The following is a 21,424-nucleotide window of genomic DNA, read 5'->3' on the forward strand; positions in this document are numbered from 1 at the left end:
TCGATGTACGTATAGGTATTTCTAATGTCACCTATCCATTAAATAATATCAGAAGTTATTTTTGTTTCCCCTAATAAGATACTAATTACCATGTAGACAGAATTTAAAAAAATAAACAATTTAACTTATTGTCGATTTTATATTTAAGAATGTGCAATCTTTACTTAAAAGATTAGTCATTTCTTCATAAAAAAATAATAACAATATCCAATTCTATGGAACTAAACAAAAAAACTGTTTTTCTTTAAGTCTACCTTGGCTTACGAGAAAGACCTTATTTTACTTCCGTTATCAGTTTTATAATATTACTGAACCGTTTAAAAAATCTTCCCACCAATTTATTTAAAATATAATTTTTAAAAATCTTCTTTTAAAGAAACAATATTTCTTTGCTGATGGATTTTTAAATAATACTAATTTTAAAAAAAACTCCTGAATTTTCTGCATTCCGTGCAATCAGTACATAAATGTAATTATCACTAACGTCATCTAAATTGTAAATTATTTCTAGTTTCTTCAATTATTTATTTACTTAAATATTATTTAATGCATTTATATTTTAAATAATTAACATAGACTTTAATCACATTTACTTTTTATTTTGTAATTAATTGTAATGTTTTTTTAGGGTTTTTTAGGGTTTTACCATAGTTTCCCTTGATCTATCCTGGCAAGTGCTGGGGGAATTTGTTTTTATTTTTTTAGTTTTGGAGCAGCATATCTAAGCATTACTGAAATTTTCAATAAATATATAATAATTATTTGTCGATCAGAATAAAAAATTTATTTATGATAAAAACTGAACTTATCTCGGATATTTTGAATCCAAAAAGTTCATCGTGATTTTTAAGCACACGGCCACAGTACGTAAATTATTACAAAATTTACTCAAGTCATTAATGTTCCAATTGATTGACTGGACGAATACAGCAGTATTTAATGCATATATTACTGCAGTAAACATGGGTATCTTGCGGCTTGATGTATAAAATATACTCATCTGCGATACAAGCACAACATCGTATTGTTTCTAAGTCTAATTATTATTATTCATTCATTTAATAAGAAAATATAAATATGAAAGAAAACTTCTCAGCTAATTTAAGATTATTTGAAAATCATTAATCAAGAAATAGTACAATCAGTAAGAAATTGTTTAAAATATTTCGTGAAAAATTAAATGAAATGTCAAAAAATATTTTTAATTATTAAATTGAATTAAAAAAAAGATAGCAGATATTCATTCTTTTATTTCGACTGTTTTTAACATCACTGGATTGCACATGGATTGCACTGGTATTGTCACATAGAAAAGATTGCTTTTCAAATTCCACGATTACAATTAATTGCACTACAGATATATTCTCTGCTGCTATTATTGTCGTAAAAATAGATTTATTAAATTCAAAAGTTAACAAAATTTACAAATTGTAAATCTAAATCTAAATTGTAAATTGTAAAGAAAATATTGTATATAAAATAACATTTAGAATTTGTAATGAATATATGTGTTAACTTGGGTGCTTACCGATCCTGTTCACTGAACTGAATATACTGCACGTGTCCACCCAGTTGGTTGCAGCACATTCTTTACTGAATAATACATTCCGATACAAACGTCACTGATGTGATTTTTATATTGTAGCTAAAATAACTTATTTTTTCAATAACTGCAGCGTCTACCCATAACCTATCACATCACTTTTAACCTATATTTTTTTAACATATATCTTAAAATCATGCAGTAATTTACATAAGTTTGGCCTTGCGTTTATAATATTTAATCTAAGGAATCTTTCAAATTGGTCGAAAAAAATTAACAAATTGTGGTGGAAACGTTGATTTGATTTTTATTTTTTAATTTTTCAAGCGTCATTTGTTTCTAGTATTTTATGACAAGTCATCATGAAACGCCGCTAGACGTCTCAACAACGTTTACTAAACATGAAAAATTTATTAAAAAAATATTGAATCGGTTGCAACTACGTATCGAACACTTCGCGTTATTTATAGTGTGCACAATCGGCCAAAGAAAAAGCATAATTCATCGTTTGATTAAAAACATTGAAGATAATTTTCCCTACTTCATGATGAAATATTAATTCACAAAAGGAATGCAAGGAGTCAACAGAATACTGCTTCTGTAAGTGTAAGTGTTCGTGAAAATTTAAATGTACAGTATCACTTTCCCATCGTTTACAAGAACTGGGCCTTTCTTTAACAATAACGTGCAAATTTTACGTCAAGATCTTGGTCTTGGTCACACATGTAAGGTTCAACTAACTCAAGAATTAAAGCTACAGGACCGTTCTTTGCGTGGGTAGTTTGTTGATTAGGCTCTAGATTATTAGCCTTGTAAACAAGCAAAATTATCGTATTAGGGATAATTCCAATTCACAAATGATTCAAAAGTTACTATTACAACCGAAAAAACTCACTCTGATGTGAATTATGGGCTGGTGGCATCATCAAGCCATTTTATTTTCTTTTAAAATGAGCAAGGAGTTGCTGTTATAAATGATGAACGCTATGGAGCTATGATTCCTGATTTCTTTTGGCAAATTTGAAAAATTTTGATTTGAATAAGATGAGGCTTCAATAGGATCGTGCACATGCCACAAAACTGCTGAAACAATTCACTTATTGCGTCAAAATTTTGATGATTCGATAATTTCACGAAATGGTAACGTCAATTGGCCACCAAGATTGTGGGATTTTTTATCGGGGTTGAGTTAAGTCACAAGTCTACAGCAACAAACCATTAACGACTGATGATTTGAAAGCAAATATGTGCCGCGTTATTGTTACTTTAATTACTTTTTGTTTTATTGCAATTTTACTTTTTGCGCTGAAAACGAAAGACCCATTACTAAGACATTTGGAATTAAAAATATTATATTTATGCCAATAAAATTAATATCTTAATCAAAAAATTTATATTTTAATTTATATATAATAAAAAATCCAGCAAAAGGTTTACGTAACTTTACCGGATTTGCCCTTGACAGATTTTATTTCAATATGTTATAGTGGTTTTAAATATTAATGACTTAATTTATACAATATTTAGAGTACAATTGGGAAAAAGATCAAAATTTTTAGTAGAAGAATTTGGCTCCAACGGACCAAAGAATCTTTTTATTTAAAATTCTATTGTATAAAGAGAATAATTGCAAAAAAAAAAAGAAAAGAAAATTGGATCCCAACCCCTTGCTCGACTCCTATCTCAACATTTTCAACAAGCCATAAATTGAAAAGCAACTAAAGAATAAAAATTGCAAAAATTTTAAATTCTTAAATCGGGTCTCATGGGACCAGTTTTTTTATAAAATTCCCACGGTTTCTACGTTAATACTAGATACAATTAGATTTTCAATCTTGAAAATTAAATTAAAAATGTAATTACTTATCTCATTCAGCCCCATTGTTATTTTGGGCTTAAAAATTTATTTAAGATAATTATTTACTTCAATAACTAGATCCGATTAGGTGTAATGTTACTCGGAAAGACTAAAAAATTATAGTTTACTAAAAAATAAATTAAAAAAGTGTATGAGAACCGTGATGTTCCCTTGTATGATGGGGTCGAAAATAGGCCAAAACTTTGATATATATATATATATATATATATATTCTATTTTGCCAAGTTTTGGCCAAGTTTAATGCCGATGTGGCGTAAATGTGACGATATGTCCCCATATCGTTGGGAAATTTTTATAACTCTTTTTGGATTAATGGAGTCTTGAAAGTTCTACAGTTGCAAAAAACCCGATGCCTATCGCTATACTTTCCTTTCGTGAAGTTCCTGTAGGATAAATGGAGCTACAGTGATAAAGTAATAAGAAAAGTAATAATAAGTTCCAGATTTTTATTTTGAATAAAAAATCTGATGTGGAAACCACATGACTTCCTTGTACGCTTATTAAATTTCATATGCAAATTTTTTTTAAAATGACAAGTACATAAAATTTTATTTCATTAATAACTTCTGATATTTTTTTTATTGTTATTATTGAATTATTATTTATCGTAAAAAAACTTTTTACACCAGATGTTAATAATTATCAATAAAGCAATATATTTAAATTAAAAAAAAAAAAAAAGAAGCAATGAAAGCTGATTTGAACCATGTGCCTTACCCTTGTTAAGATCCAAATATTTTATTTGAAAGACGTCGATTATGATACAACTGAGCAGGATATTAAAAACGCTATTGCCCAAATTACTGGAAGAACAGATGACTTTAAGCTTTCATCAATCAGACCAGCTTTCGGCGAAACAAAACACACGACAGTAATCACGACCTATAGGGAGGCGTTTATATTTACAGAAGCTTGCATACGGATTGGCTGGGTGCATTACTGTGAGTACATTCGCGTGCCTGAGGACAGATGTATTCGTTGTTGGGGTTCAGGCCACGTCTCTGCCATGCAAAGGGGAAGACAGGACCCATTTAGTGTGGAAGCCGGGCTATAAGAGTGCGCAATGCACGAGTCCGATGACATGTGCGATATGATTAAAGGGCCACTGGACAAGAAGATGTGCGCCCCAGAAATGAAGATCTTGCAGCTAAACATGAACCGCAACAGAGGGGCATACGACAACTGCTGGGAGATAGCGATGCAACAGAGAGTATATACTATTATCGCGGCGGAGCCTAAGTCGTTAATGATTACTCGCAACTCTAATGTAAAGTCGCCAGAGTGTGCTGGGACAGTACGTAAACTAGAGGGGCAGTATCTAGCTGAAAAACCAATGCTTTAAGACTGACGTGCATGAACGAGGACGACCGATATTTTGTTGTGGGAACGCCAACTCGGCGATCGACTTCACCTTTATTTTCCAGGAGTATGTCTCCACCCTATGTAACTGGAGAATAGTAGAAGAAGAAAACCTGTCAGATCACCTCGTAATAGCATATGAGGCCACAATGGAACCATAGCTAGTGAAGCCGGAAAGAGTAACCATCTTGAGGAGTGGCTGTATACGGTTTTCCGAAGTGATAGGTGCAAAGTTGGCCGATATAGTGGATCCAGAAGAATTGATAGCAATAATCACCGCAGAATGCGATAAAGCGAGAATTCTAGTAAACGTACCAGAAAAAAGGACACGCGTACTGGTGGGGACCTGAATTAGAAATACTACATAAAAGAGCCTGGGCAGCCAAAAGTGTAAATAGACGCGACTGTCAGTCTTGAAAGGACAGTGCCAAAAAAGAGTACGTGGAAGCCAGATTCGTGTATACATCAGCTATTCAAAAAGCCAAGACTAAATGTTGGAAGGAATTATGCGAGGACATTAACTGGGATCCGTGGGGGAGAGGCTACCAGTTGGTATCAGGAAGATTAGGTCGACGGTTGCCATTGATCGCGGCGGATAAGGTACATGAATACGTCGAGAAGCTCTTTCAAGATGTAATGAATAACATGTAATTTTATCCCTACTTCTTGGAAGACATCGCGATTGTTCTTAATACAGAAACCTGGGGCGCCGGAGGGTGCAGACATACAGATTATCTGTCTAATTAACAATCTCTGCAAGTTATTAGAGCGAATGTTAGAAGCGTGGCTGAGGAAGTACATTAAATAGAGAGGTGACGTTAATCAACAGAAATTTGGTTTCCGGTCGGGAGATCAGCCACTGTTGCGGTAAAAGAGGTGATGAAAATAGTCGATAATGCGGTGAAAGTTATTTGGTGTACGCGTCAAATCCCAGTGGTCATATTGGAGATGTTCACAATGCATACAATTCTCTCGGTTGGGAGGGTATATACAAGGTGTTGAAAGATATTAATGTACCCGCATACCTGAGAAGACCGATTCAAAGACATCTGCAGGAGGAAGTCTTGGTGTAACGTAGGGGCAACAATAAGCTCAAGTTTAAAGCTTCTAGTGGGATCCCGAGGGCTCAGCCTTGAGTCCTATACTATGGACGGGATCTTCCGCCTAGACTATCTGGAAGGTGTGGAAGCAGTAGCCTTTAATGACGACCTCGCTTTGGCGGTTGGAGCAAAGAAAGAAGATGTTGAGAGGGCGGCTAATGAAGCTTTAGACACAGTGAGTAGATGGGTGAAAGCCAGAGGCCTTTGATTAACACAGGGGCTATATCTATGACGGGTAGGAGAATTATTGGACCTATACCGATTGTGACCGATGAAGGGCGGATCCAGGCAGTTAAGACTGTAAAATACCTTGGGTTGTGGTTAGAACACAGGAGGTCCTTCACGTCTCATGTTCAGGATGATCGTCTCATGTTCGGAAAATTCGAACAAGTCGTCCAAAGTTTGAACAGATTGCTGAGAACTACGACTTGGCCGCGGACTCCTAAAAGGAGATTGTATTCTCAAGTAGTAAATTCCATTTTATTGTACGGTGTACCGGTATGGTCCAGAGCTTTGAGGTATGATCGTAACAGACAACAGCTGGAGGGAGTACAAAGGAGGATAGCCCTCGTAAGGAGGACGCACAACTCCTAAGTAGAAGTAGAAGTAGGAGAACTCCTAAGTAGAACGCTCCTACAAAGGAGGACGCTAATGAGAAGTGACAGATTTGCGGCTGTGGCTAATTTTGTCTACAAAATGTTACAACAGAAAGAAAATGATGAGGCAAGGAGAGTTAGACGACAAGTGAATTGAATACACAACGGTGCCCCGGCAGCCGGGTCGGGTGTTGCAAGGAGGTGAAAGGCAACCCCTCGTGGAGCTGCCGCTCGACTGTGTTTACATGGATGGGCGGTAGTGGTGAAGCGGGGGAACTCCGGTAGCCCTGTGATTAAGTAGCGAGTGGTACCATTGTCCAAAAGGAAGGTAGACAGTGACGTAGTGTGTGAATACTAGCCAAGGTGAGTACAGTCGGTAAATCATTATGTTGTCTAATTATTGATTAAACTATGGTTAATTAGTTGAAGCAGTGAACTAAAACAGACTGAGAAGAAACAGTCTAGAATAATGTAGCTGTCAGAGGTAGCGTCAAGAGTCAAAAGGTGGTGGGGTGAGGGACAGCCTTCAGTGGGATCGTCGTTTGTCCGTGCTTGCGCGGGTGGGCGGGGGCGATGAAGCTGTGGGACTCCTAAGCCCCCTGCCTTGTCGCCCCCGGGGTTGTGATACACTTAATTGCAAAACCGGCCCCGGCTGGAGAGGAACGGTGAAACCGGAGTTTTAGTCGGTAGGGTGCGGGCACACATAGGCTCTGTAACATCTAGCCGAACCCGTGCGAGTCCGACACTCCCCCACGTTGTGGGGGGTACGTAAATGGTATTTCTCCGCAACATCGATAACAAAACAAAAAAAAAAAAAAAATTCAAATCATAATAGAAAACAATTTATAATCAACATTATCTTGGAGAGATTGGTGAAGAGGATTGTTTGTGAAATTAAGGTAAGGAACAAAGGTAAGGCATTCAATCATCCATTGATTTCAAACCTGATCTTTATCTAAACTATATAGCTAGTTTTAAATAAATGTAAATATTTTTATTATTAGGTGCTAAATTAACAGGAATGTTATAAACTTAATTCGCATGAGACTAAACGAAACAAACTGCTGAATAATATTTGAAATTAAAGTTATTTTTTATATTAAAGCTATACAGAATACTTATTTTAAGTGTGAAAACTTATTGGGTTTTGTTAAACAAGAAAAACTTAAAGAAATGAACTCGATATTTGAATACATTAAAAATATCATATTAGCACTTTTGAAATAAAATTAGCATTTTTATTAGGATGGACAACTTTATTTATTTTTTAATAGAAATCCCAATTTTTATTCTTGGAAATCTTCTCCTACACGCAACTTCTACCTAATATGTACCCTATAAGTTAAGTTTAGAGTGTTATAATTTTATTTCTTTTACGTCCTTGTACGCGAAAAATTTCGGTTTCCAGATTTCAACGAAATACCCATTTTTAACATCAATGAACCCATTTTGACTATTTTCGGCGAGACGTCTGTACGTACGTACGTATGGATTTTGCATAATTCAAATACGATTAGTCGTGGAATGTTGAAATGTTGGATTTAGGACTGTTGTAACATCTAGTTGTGCACCTCCTCTTTTGATTGTAATCGACTTGTCCAAAAATGTCCAAACAAGCCCAAAACCCAAAGTATTTGGATTTTGGACTTTTTCTTAACTGCTATAATATGTCCTCACTGACAACTTTTCAACGATATATATAATAAGTGGTATTTGTTTTCATTGGTTCTAGAGTTATAGCCAAATAAAAGTCTAATTAATGAAATATTTGGATTTTACAATGGGAAATCACATCGGTTCAAATACGACTTAATTTTTTTTTAATTTAAATATATTAAAATATTAATAATTATTAAATTGCGATTGTAAAAAAAATTTGCATAAAATATTAATTCAATAATAACAATAAAAAAAAAGTTATTTGTGAAATAAAATTTTATGTACTTTTCATTTTAAAAAGTTGTGTATGCGTAATTAAATAGACGTAAAAGGAAGTAATGTGGTGTCCACAATAACTTGTAAAAACTGTTCAGTTTCTCGTATAAAAACAGTTCGTATACAGTTACAGTATAACAACAACTTGTATATCAGTTTAATGACACTAGAAAAAAAATAATATGTGGTCCGAGTGATGATCTAACCTCGGTATTTGAATAGGTAGAAAAAGTATTATAGACAAAAATATATAATTACATTTTATTCCAATTTACGAAAATTAACAAACCATTTTTCTTTAAAGTTTACGAAAATAAATAAAATATTCTTATTTTATAAAATATAATAAAATATATACTGGCAAATATTAATTCTCTATGAATAAATAATATTTCTTTAAAAGATAAAAAAAAAATCAATTAAAATTGACAAAAAATTTAATTATTTTATTACACAATTAAAATTAACCGTCCATGAAAATGTACGCTACTCACACTTTCCGAATAATGTATTATATTATGTTACATATTGACTATAAGAGCAATTGAGGTCTATCTCCTGAACCATTACATTTACGGAAAAATTTAATAAAATAATAATATCTTAGAATTATATGTAATATGCTAACCCCGTAGAGGAAGACACCCTACGCCACCCACTCCGTTCCGAGCCCTTATGGGCATAACCGAAGGTCATATTTGAAACCTCGTCTTTTGACATATTCCAGTCCACCATGGCCAGGATGCCACCGATGCGAATGCAACGAGTGACATTCCCATCGGTGTACTACTATTTAATAAACTCAAAACAAAACAAAGGACAAGAAAAACAACAAAAATATAATTTATGAAAAATAATAATTTATCAACAAAAATAGAATAAAACAGAAATCCAAGCAGGGCTCTAGATTCCCTCAGCAATCCTTTCCTTTGTTAATTAAACTATAAAACTCTCCACTATTGCCCATTTGGCCAGGCTCCTCCAGTTTACACGGAGATCCAACGCCAACCCGATAAGATCAAGCTGAGATGGTCTCCGAACGCATTAACTTGTACTTCGAGCACTTAGTAGGTGTCGTCCAATCGTCTACATCTGAGGAAACATCCCAGAATCTACCAAGCCGAATTTCTGCAATCTGCCCTTAAAAGCATCATGACGGGAAAGTAATTGCGTCACATATTTTTTAGGGTGCACCCAAGAAGCGTCCAACAAACCAATAATATTTGGAGAGAGATCATACGTATAACGCCCACCATCTGTCTCATCCCATCTGGCTTGCCACAACGCACTGGCATGTTGTTCAATTTTTCAAACTTTATTTGAAGTCAACTCACCGGATCTCTTAGCAACATACCGCTGCTGCTTCTCAGACGCAATCAAGTCTATCGGTTTCACGCCTGCAATCACCAAGACTGTCTTTCGTGAAATAGTACCGTAACCACCCGCTACCGTTAACAATATTAGGCGTTGAGCCCTTAATAATATGTCCCGATAACTTTTATATTTTAACCTATCCGTCCAAACAGGCGCTGCATGTAGCATAATAGCTTCGCACACGCCTTTATACAGAACGCTCATGGTCTTAAAGTTAAGACCCCAATCAGGATTGACCACACGTCTAATACCGAAGAAGACATTGCAGACCCTCTCCAAATCGTATTGAAGGTGCTTCTTAAATTGCAGTTTCTCATTAAGAAACACCCCGAGGTACTTTTGAACTTGAGCATACTTTATACGCTGGCCTGCCATCGAAACACGGACACGCCGACTCACTGCCAAACGGCCTTTGAGGAGCATCATTGTAGTTTTTCCCCGGGCTAAACGTCATCTTGTGTTGATGACCCCACAGCTCAAGCATCCTGCAAGCCCAAGTGGCTCGGAGCTCAACCTCCCTCTGCGAGCTTTCTTCGACCAGCAGAAGCCCATCGTCAGGATAAGCCACGATGGAACACCCGTTGGGCAACCTCAGCCGCAGGAGAGAATCAAACTCCACCACCCACAATAATGGACCCAACACACTGCCCTGGGGCATCCCTTAGACAGCGTCTTGCCAATTTCGTGGCTGTCTTTGCGGAGCAACACATCCCAATGACTGAAGTAACTTTGCATAACTTGCAATTCACTTACAGTACATTCTCTTTTTTGGAATTGGTAAATAGCAGAAGGCCACCATACATTATTAAATGTTCCGGAAATGTCCAGAAAAATCCCCACGACATATTCCGTCTCACTGGTTGTTACCACACTCATCACACGAACAAGACGCTCCGCCGTTATTCCATCAAAACCTGGGGCCTTACCCCTACCTAAACTACAGATAGCATGACGCACCTCAGCCTCGGTGATCTCCAAGGACACTGCACCTCCGCGGAACTGAGCGACCTCTCGCCGCACCCGCAGATGGTATGCGGTCTCTCCTGCTTCACTAGCATCAGGCAGTAAATCGTCTAGTAATTTGTGTAAAATCTCAGAAGAATCCGAAATTACACCAAATCTGGTCGAGAGAGGAGACAGAAGAATGTCCTTTCGTCGTTTGTGTCCCAAGACCCTACATACTACGCTCTAGGGACCCCTGTTCCCTGCTCATGAAGAAAGAAACGCCAGGAGTCCCATTTAGCAATCCGGACTTTATCAAAGTAATGAAACCTTATGGTTCTGTATTCAGCAACAAGGACGGCCCGTTGTTCTGGATCACCCTCACGTTGAGAAGCTCTCCGCAAACGACAAATCGCCCTCTTCATGCCGGACAGCTACCTGTTCCATTATGATGCAATCCTCTCTCGACTGAAACTTCGGGGAATTGAACTTAGCGGCATCAAGAAAAACCGCTTATAAACCAACTGACAGATCTTCCAAATCCAAGACATCCAGACTCCGATCCAAAACTCGGAGCCTGGTCGAAAGTAAATCAACAAATTTCTTCCAGTCCGCATGCCTGTGCACGAACGACCCTGCTGATCGGAACGTTACATGGGTAGCGCTCAAGGCACCAACAATCTCGTAGACAATCAATCGATGATTGCTCGAGCAATCATCAACTACCTTCCAATTACAAACATTGGCAGGGATAAACTAACCAACGGTAACATCGATGTTCGTTCCACTAAACAAACGACGCCCATCTACCATATGTTGTATCCGAAGTACTAAAAAAAATGGGGATTTCCATTTAAAAATTAAATTAAATTTTCCGTAACATTTAAAAAATATTAAATTCAAATATGCCAGTAGGATATTATTAATATACTCACAAACTGAAGAAAAGCTTCCAATCCAAATTTCTTCATGCAAAATTGAAAGAAAAATCAATTCGTTGATTTCTCTTATCGTTTATTTCTAGCAATAGTAGACGTACTGTAACTATTCATACAACAGTGAAAATTTATAAAAATTATAAATAAAGAAACAAATTCTAATAGTGAAGAAAATGAAACTCGGCATTGAGTTTTATTATGCTTGAAAATCTTATGCCATTTTTGTGCCCGATTTCTATTTCCTGTCTGTTTGCCTAAGAGATACGGTGAGGCACTCAGCTTATGCGCAATGTTAATAATTATATTAAGGAACGAATTTCATTAGTAATAAATAATAAAATAAATATTAGTATATTATTAAAAAAAATGCAAAAGTACTGAATGACTCCCGGTGACAAGTATTTGACACAATAAAATATTAATACTACATATAAAATATAGTATATTGCATGAATCTCGGCGACAAGTATTTGACTCAATAAAATATTAATACTACATATAAAATATAGTATAAATATAATACACCCGTCAAGTCATGATTATTAAAATAAGATTTAAGAATTAAAAATTCCAAATTTAAAATAAGTTTTGATTTTAGGAGTTTCCTTACTCTGTGGGGAAAAGTTAATACAAATTTATTTATAAATAAGTGATCCCTAACAAAAAAAAGAATTTTTTTTAAATATTGAAAAAATAAAGTGTAACTTTTGAAAGAAATGAGAAAAATTACTTCTCATTTTTGGTCCGGAGTATAATATAATGCCAAAGCACTTTAATATTAATGACCCCAAAATGACAACAAAAATAATAATAAAGGATTTTTTAATAGTAAAGATTGAAAGAGTTAAGACCCAAAAAGCAAAAATCTGAGGTGGACACCACATGGCGTCCTTGTACGCCTATTAAATTACATATACACATTAAAAAAAATGAAAAGTACATAAAATTTTATTTCATTAATAACTTTTTATTTTTTTAAAATTGTTATTATTATTGAATTATTATTTATCGTAAAAGTTTTTTTACGATCAGAGGTTAATAATTATTAATAAATATTTAAATTAAAAAAAAATTATAAGAAAAACGGAGATGAAGTCTGATTTGAACCGATGAGCCTTCTCCTTGTGAGATCCAAATGTTTCATTAATTAAAATTTCATTTGGCTATAACTCTGGAACCAATGAAAACAAGTACCATTTATGAATATCGTTGAAAATCTCTCAATGAGGGCTTATTACTTCAGTTAAGAAAAAGACCAAAATCAATTTTTCTTGGATTTTGTGCTTTTTTGGACACTTTTGGTGCAGTCGATTGCAATCAAAAGTGATTGCAATCGACCAATCCAAAAGGGAAAGAAGCACAACTAGATATTACAACAGTCCTAAATCCAAAATTTCAACATTCTCCGGCTAATCGTTTTTGAGTTACGCGAGATACATACCTACTTACAGACTACATGCCGAAACTAGTCAAAATAGATTTATGTACGGTCAAAATGGTATTTCCGTTGAAATCTGAAAACAAAAATTTTTAGCGTTCACAGTACTTTCTTTACTTCGTACAAGGAAGTAAAAACACAGAAAATATATTTTTTATAGTGTGGAATAGAAAAGGTTTTCTAAAAATATTCATGTACCTTATAACTTAAAAAGTTTCTGAAATAAAATTTTCTTTAATCTAAAACCCCCTTCAATAAAGGCTAAAATGGGGGTTGATTTATGAAAAGAAATTATAATTTATATGTGCAAATGTAGACAATTTCGCCTTAAAAAAGTTTTCTCTAAAATGTTTCCGAAGAAAATAAAAATTGGGTTTTCACGATATTCTCACCCCTTTTTTTAACAAATGTTGAAAAAAATATTAATACAAACAATGTCCCATAAACAGAAATATTTCAGCCAAATTTGAAGAAAACCGATTTCGTCGATCCTGACACATAAGGCCAAAAGCAGTACCACACACTTACGTACATACATACATAAGTTTTTTTTTTCAAATAACTAGTTGGACTCTAAAACGTAAAAATTTGCAAAAAAATTTGATTCTTATTTTGATCACCATACTTTCCCTATAAAGTAACTATTCTAGTTATATTCGTCGAGAAAGTAATATGAACTCAATTAGGTCAATTCGTTGCCCTACCCAACCCTTTATATATATATATAAAACGATTTAACATTCCAAAAACATATTTTATACAATTAACTGTTACATTACAATATAATTTTTAAAATCTAATATTCACTGAAATTCATATTATTCAACATTTTTGAGTAACGGGAAATTTTAGAAATAAAAATTTATGGAATAAATTAATTACATGGAAAAGATAATAAGTACGAAGAGCAAATTTATGTTTTTGAAAAAAATTTATGGCAAATAGAGGCCAACAACAACAACCACACACACGCAATAAAAGATTCCAGTTATTGATATATCCCTATTCAACAGACATAAAATTATGGTATTCACTACGATACATGCAGGAAAGGTAATAAAAAATGTGGCCATTTAATATTTTTGACAGTTAATTTCAAAAGTGGCCAACAATTCACTCCAAGTAGAGCTCTCAACCGAAAAATCTAATATAATAGCATTCAATAAATTTAATATTATAGAGTTTCATTATTGCCAAGTTATTTGTCAAATGTTTGTTTTACCTTCTACGGGTAGGTAGTTCAGCTTCTTTGTTTAGTTCAGACCTTACAGTCTTACTTAAGACCCGGTAAGATGTGTTTTGTTTTGAGTTCATTAAATAGTAATACACCGATGGTAATATCACTTGTGGCATTCGCATCGGTGGCATCCTGGCCAGGGCGGACTGGAATATGTCAAAAGCCGAGGTTTCGAAGATGAACTTCGGTAAAGCCCATAAGGACTATGAACGGAGGGTGTCTTCCCCCACAGGGGTCAGGATGACAACTTATTTTCACTTTGTCTCTTTTGTTTTTATTGTTCTTGTTTCTTTATTTTTATTAATTCTTTACTAGTTATGTTACGGTTTATGTTTTGTGTGTTATAGTTTTAGGCAGTTCAAGTTGCGTGTCCGACTCACTTTTACCTCCTCGGGTAGGTATAGGTGATTTCAGTACCTTCATCCGACCATTGCGGATTCATTCTTCTTTAAGACTAACTGAGATGTGTTTCGTTTCTACGTGTCCACCTTTGTTAGAAGTATACTGATGGGAATGTCGCTTGCGGCATTTGCATCCTGGCTGAGGCGAGACTGCATATGTCTACCGCCGAAATTTTTGATGATGACCTCCGGTAAAGCCCATCAGGGCCTTAAGAGAAGTTATTTAAGAGGTAATGTAGGCCACGTTTGAATTTAGCTGTAAAAAATATTAAATGACCACTATCTTGGTTAAGAGTTTTGGTAGCTCAATATTTTTTACGTCCAAATTTTTGTTTTTCAATGCCTTTTAGAAGGATATGTGCAGCTACGCTTTTCCAATTAAAATTTTTGAGTTGCCTCCTATGGTCGTTGAAGGTATGGTGATCTCAAACCATAAAGTAGATTGATTCGAGTTATAATCGTTTTTCCATGATTAAATGTCGAAAAGTTATTTAAAGGTTCCTATGCTTTGTTAAAACTCTGTATATCATAGTTTTAATTTCATATCAAGTATTTTCAAACAATTTTGTTTGATAATACTGCAACAGAAGAAAGTAAATAAAACAAATAAAAGGTTAAATAATGTGTAGGTTGGATATTGAAACTCAACAACTTTTATATACTTATATCATACCTTTAATACTTATTGGTGAAATTTTTTTCATAATTTAACTAATACTCATACGTCTATTACTGGAGGGAGTAGCATTGAAAGATATAATAATGTTAATATAATAAATACGCGAATCAGAATTCTTTTAACAGTTTCCATTTTAGCACGCCTGTATACAGTAGAGTACCACAAAGTTCTTCCGGAACTTTCAAAACCTATTATATTCGTGAAAATAATAGAAAAAGTTCGTGTAATGTCCTAAAATGCTTTGATTTCAGCTACCTTGGTGAAATGAGGTCAAACTAAAATTTTTAGGACGTTAATTAAAGGGCAGAATTAGTGATTTATGGTTTTTGACCTTGACATGAAAAATTGAATAAAATAGATCCTAGAACCGTATCTGCAGTAGTATTTGAAAAATACGGGGTGAAAACCAACAAATTAGAATAAAAAACCTGATTTCTATATTTCTATATTACCAATACAACTTTGTTAAATTGTGATAACCCCGTATAAGGTTTAAACAAAACTTGTAGAGAATTTAATTCTAAAAAAAATCTTTAAGACAGTTGAATAAAACTTAAAAAGGTTATAAAAATAAGAATTATTTTAGAAAATTTATTTTTAGTATAAATTTGAATCGACTTCTACGAACGGATACAATATTGTCATCGTTTGCGTGAAGTATGATTTTTCTTAATAGAAGTGTCATTAAAATGATCAATTAATAATTGTTCATTAAAATATATTTTTTTGTTTTGTTTGACACACGATAGAGAAAATATTTTAATTGGAATTAAACTACATTTTGTTTGATCCTTTTCAAGTTTTTAATTCAATATTTTTAATCCAAGGTTTTGTAAATTATAAGAAAAATAATAATTATTATTTTATTTAATAAGTGTTAGAAATTGACTACTTTAAATGTAAATGTAAATGTATAAAGTTTAAAATGTATTTATATATATATATATATATATATATATATATATTTCTTTAACGTTGGAATATATTTACAATCTGTTCGTTGATCATTAAATGATACAAGAATCTGAAAACTTTCACGGCCTGGCACACAGATAGCGAATTATGACTATGATATTTGTTAAGTTGTTTAAATGTCAAGCTGCAAAGTTTCAGACGCTTGCGTTTAGTTGACTGTTTGTGACCATCGAGTAGAGCAAACAAATTTTTTAATTTTCTGAAAGATAGATCTAATTAAAGTTCGATTTCTTAAAAAGTACTTTGTTTTAAAGCTTTATTCCCAACGCACATACAAAGAGAGTTAGATTCTACTTTTAAAGATTCTTCCCCTTTGTTTTCGAAAATAAAAAAACTTGAATGCTAAATTTAAACAAGAACAAACATCCACTCAAGATGATGAACGCTGAGAACACCCGAATATCTACGACCGACAAAATTGTCACAAAAATTCACAATGGGGGTGATTATTTAATACATGATCACCGACTGAAGCTTCGCGAAAGCAAACTTCTGAAATTTTGGCATTGTAAACATCTCTGACTGTTTAAACAACAGACTGTTCCCACTACATTTTATTCGATGTTTTGGGTTTCCGTGTTTGAAAAATTTCATTCGGCTGAACAATTTTCAAGGGTGTTTAGACTTATTTAAAAGCGATTCCGCTGAGCTTCTTAAATATTTTAGACGAAACATGAATTCACCATTACATTCCAGAGACCAAAGAGTGGGTGGGAGCAGGTGAAAGTGCGCCTAAGAAAGCTAAAACGGTTTAATCTTCAGAAAAAGTCACAGCTACGGTTTTTGGGAATTCTCGTGATGCGGTGCTCGTAGACTATTTGGAACAATCTTAGGTTGTAGCTGCTTCCACTTCCAAAATCTGATGTAATGGTTTGCTGGACAAAAATCCCCTTCAAATGATGAGGTTAAAGCTGAAAGCAGCTTATTTTGTAGAGTTGGACAAATTGCTTTTTTCGAGGGTATTGAAAAGTTGGAAAATCGTTGGTCTAAATGTATCAAATAAGGTGAACTACGCTGAAAAATAAAATAAATTTCTATTTTCTTTATCAGGTTGACTAATACACGTGATAATTATCCCTTCAACTGTAATAGTAGTTTTTCCCCGATGAAATAAGCATACCGTTTTCACACTCGACTTTCAGCATAAATTTAATGCAAAACATTATTTAATCACTCGACTTTATTCTGAACGCCAGAATGCTTTTATGACTAATTTAGATAATTTAGATTTACTGCGATAGATATCGCAGTATCAAATAAATCACCTATTTTTCGTTTAGTGTTTTATTTCGCAAAACAGGAAAGAAGCCGATCGTAAGCATAATAGTTGTCAGTCAATGTTACATGAGAGTTTTCACGATATTCATAGCTTTTATATTCTCCAGAAAACGTGTATGAAGATTCTGTTAAGAGACTGGACTTTCGATCAGGATTGTTTACAAAGTTACAAAAAAAATTGTGTGTACGTCCGTATCGAATTAGAGTGGTGCAAGAATTTGTAGAAGCAGACTTGACAGAGACTTCAGTACCGTATAGGTGATTAAAAAAATTTGTTTCGAGATAGTGTACATGTTACCACCTGTGTTACAAGGTGATACCGCATGAATGTATACATGTGGTATAAATGTCTTTTATTTAAATGAAGCAAGATTTCATCTTTCTGAATACATTAACATCCAAAAAAATAGAACATGTGGTTCTGATAATCCTCAAATTTATCATGAAAGGTTGTTGCATTTTCAAAAAGTTGTTTGTAGCGCGATTGCGCGACGAATATTGCTCGAAGCCATTTTGTTCATAAAAACATAACTTACAGAACGTTAATTAGAAATTATTATGAATTTCGTAGCTTTAGTTGAAAATGAAGTGAAAAACAGCACCTGCACCTGCACCTGTCTTCAGTTACTTGTCTAAAAAATGTAAAATAAAAGAATTAAAAAAAAAATTGAAATCCGAAGTACGGTTACCTCGAAGCAATGTTTGTCAGCTAACGCTAAGAATCGTGTAAAATACATACATACTTACTAGTAAAAAGGACGAGTAAACAGTTATAACTATTATTTTCATGATGGGGACCGACTATTTTGGAATCCACATTTTTCAGATCACTGAGGCCTGTACTGACCAAACTGACTCTGAAGAAATTACAATACACTGACATTTTTTGTTACAGAAAGATGTCGTGGCACAGTGGTCAGTGTCACTGTCGTCAGTGGCACACTTACGACTCGACTTCGAAGTTATTACGTGAATTTTTGGATGACCGTGTAATTTCTCGTAGATTCCTCCATGGGCCCCGGATACCTCACCACTTAAGATTTTATTTTTAGGGTTATTTGAAAGATAGTGGTTTTAAGAACAACCGCACAGGATGCAGCTGCTGTAAGGAAAGTTGTACTGAACATTAAAAATCGAGTTGATACCTACGCTCGAGGTGAACATTTATTGTTACATGTTAATGGAAAAAAAAATTAAATTGTTGTCTGCTGGTTTCCTAAATAGTTTTAATTAAATTTCTATTATATTTTAATAAATACAGTTTCTTTTACACGTGGGTTACGTTTAAAACTCCGAATAATCTGTATTTTTCGTTAATTTTTATCGGGGAAACTTAATAATATAAAAAAGTTATTTTTCTTTACTTTCCATCTATTTTATGGTTTTAAAAGTAATCGAAAATTATTCTACTTGTCTAAATAATTGGGAAATCTATTTGAATCGAACTGACATGTTATATGTTCCTATCGATATTGACATCTGCCGGAATAATAATCTGATCTTTAATTAAAGAAACAAATTTGTGTAATTAAGTTAAATTTTTGCGCAGGAAAATATTCATTGTCTATTTAAGTTACTTTAAAGTATTTTTCGTAAACTACAAAAAGTTGTATTACGCGATTTTAACAATTAATTTTCTGTAATATATTGTAACCAAGAGGTTTCAAGAGACCTGACACAAATCACAAACTACTTTTGAAAAAATATAGCTGTTCTCAAAATTACAGAATAATAATTCTTCAGGAAATTGAAGAGCGAAGTGGTTTCCTGTTGCCTTCTTCACTAATTCGGTATACAATGTCTTTCCGAAATTATGTCCTACAAATGAAATTTTCACTTTTTTTCACTATAGAAACTGTTATAGAGACCGATTCATTATTATATAGGCTCTTGATTCTTAGGTGTCTTAATGGATTACAAACTTAAGAGACACTGGGTTCGATAGTGTAATATAATTAATTAATACGGCTCTTTCTATTGTCAATGCAATGTATATAATTTCTTTATATGGAATAGATAGGTAAACTGAAGTAATGTCAGGAGTTTTCTTTAACAGTAACATCTCTTAAAAAGCTATTGCAAAATTGTCTTAAGAAGCTATTCAGATTTTAAATTTTGATTATAATTTTTATATGTTTATTAACAGTTGGATCAAAATTACTTTATTTGATTGGAATAAAACGGGATATGAATTTTTACTTTCCCAGTCAAATAATTATACTATGAATTATATAGCATTCTACATAAGGAAAAGTATGATAACAGGTCAAATCTTGCAAGTTGGAATATTTTTTTTTAAATCCCGACGTTTCAAGATCAAGATCCCTTCTAATAAAAATACAGTTTTAGTACTGAAAAGTCCGGATGGATGCAGTCGATATGTTTATTTGTTCTTTGCTTGAAGGACTGATTTGGATGAAATTTTTTATGATGACATCTGTGTATAAGGTATTGATGCAATTCAATTTCTCTCAAAATCGGTCAAGGTGGCAGGGAGATATGGGGGTTATGGTTTACTTATCTCAAAATGTTAAAAGAGGTAGGTAAACGTTTGTATATAACACCATCATCCCCGTCAAGGCTTCGCCCGTGTTATATTGTTACTTGCGCTTCCCGTCTCACTCAAGGAATGTTTAGCGGATCAGAGCTCAATTCGCTCGTCCTTCCTGTTTCCCGTGTTTTTAAACACATGTTTATGAGAGTAATAATTATAAATAAAAATTAATGCCTGTTCACTATATTAAAAATATCAGTGTACTAATTTCTTCAAAACAATGGTCAGTACAGGACCCGAACTATGAGTGATCGGAAGAACGCGAGTTTCAGAATAGTCGGCCTCCATGTTGAAAATAGTAGTTATAACTTGTTACTTGTCCTTTGTGTGAATAAAAATGTATTTTACACGGTTCTTAACATTTATTCGGCAAACATCTCAACGAGGTGGTTATATTTCATTTCTCAGTTTTTAAAAAAGTTTTTTAATATTTTTTATTTTACGTTTTTTAGTCAAGTAATCGGAGGCAGGTGTAGTCATTTTCATCGCCCATACAGTAACAGTGGCAATGGCTGTGTTGGTTGAGCTACTGCGTCGTACAGTCACTCCTTAAAAAATCGAAATTAAAAAAAAAAAACCGAAAATAATTTTTAGAGGATTATTTATTTATCTGAAAGTATTTGTAAGTCCAAATCGAGTGAATATCGTTAATAGTCGAAAATGAAGAAAATTAGCAATTATTATTCTACACACTACATTATTTCTAACTTTCTTTACCCTTTTCAAGGTTAAATTTCAAAAAATTTAGAAATTGTTATTCACATGAAGATTACACACACCAAAAAGCAAGGTAATATCTTTATTTGTTATCGAGAAATTAAAAAAGTACTCGGGTTTCAAAAAAATTAAAAATCCCTTAACTCTTTAAACTCGAAATTCAAAAAAAAAATCAGAAATTATTTTTACATATTCATATGTAAATTACACATACCAAAACTCCAGTTGACATATTCATTTGTTACCGAGAAATTAAAAGATAATACAATTTAATTTTACGCTATTTTAACCTTTTAAATTCTGAATTTCAAAAATCTTTTCTTAATGATTATGTCGAAAGACGAACATGTGTGCAAATTTTCATTAATTTATCTTCAGTAATTTTTTCTGTGCGTTGATTATGAATCACTCACATGTTTTTTATATATAGATAATGCTCTAAATTATAGGAAACGTAATTTCTAATGATTTTTGGTCAT

The sequence above is a fragment of the Lycorma delicatula genome, chromosome 2, assembly GCF_047948215.1.
Source record: "Lycorma delicatula isolate Av1 chromosome 2, ASM4794821v1, whole genome shotgun sequence".
NCBI classification, from domain to species: domain Eukaryota; kingdom Metazoa; phylum Arthropoda; class Insecta; order Hemiptera; family Fulgoridae; genus Lycorma; species Lycorma delicatula.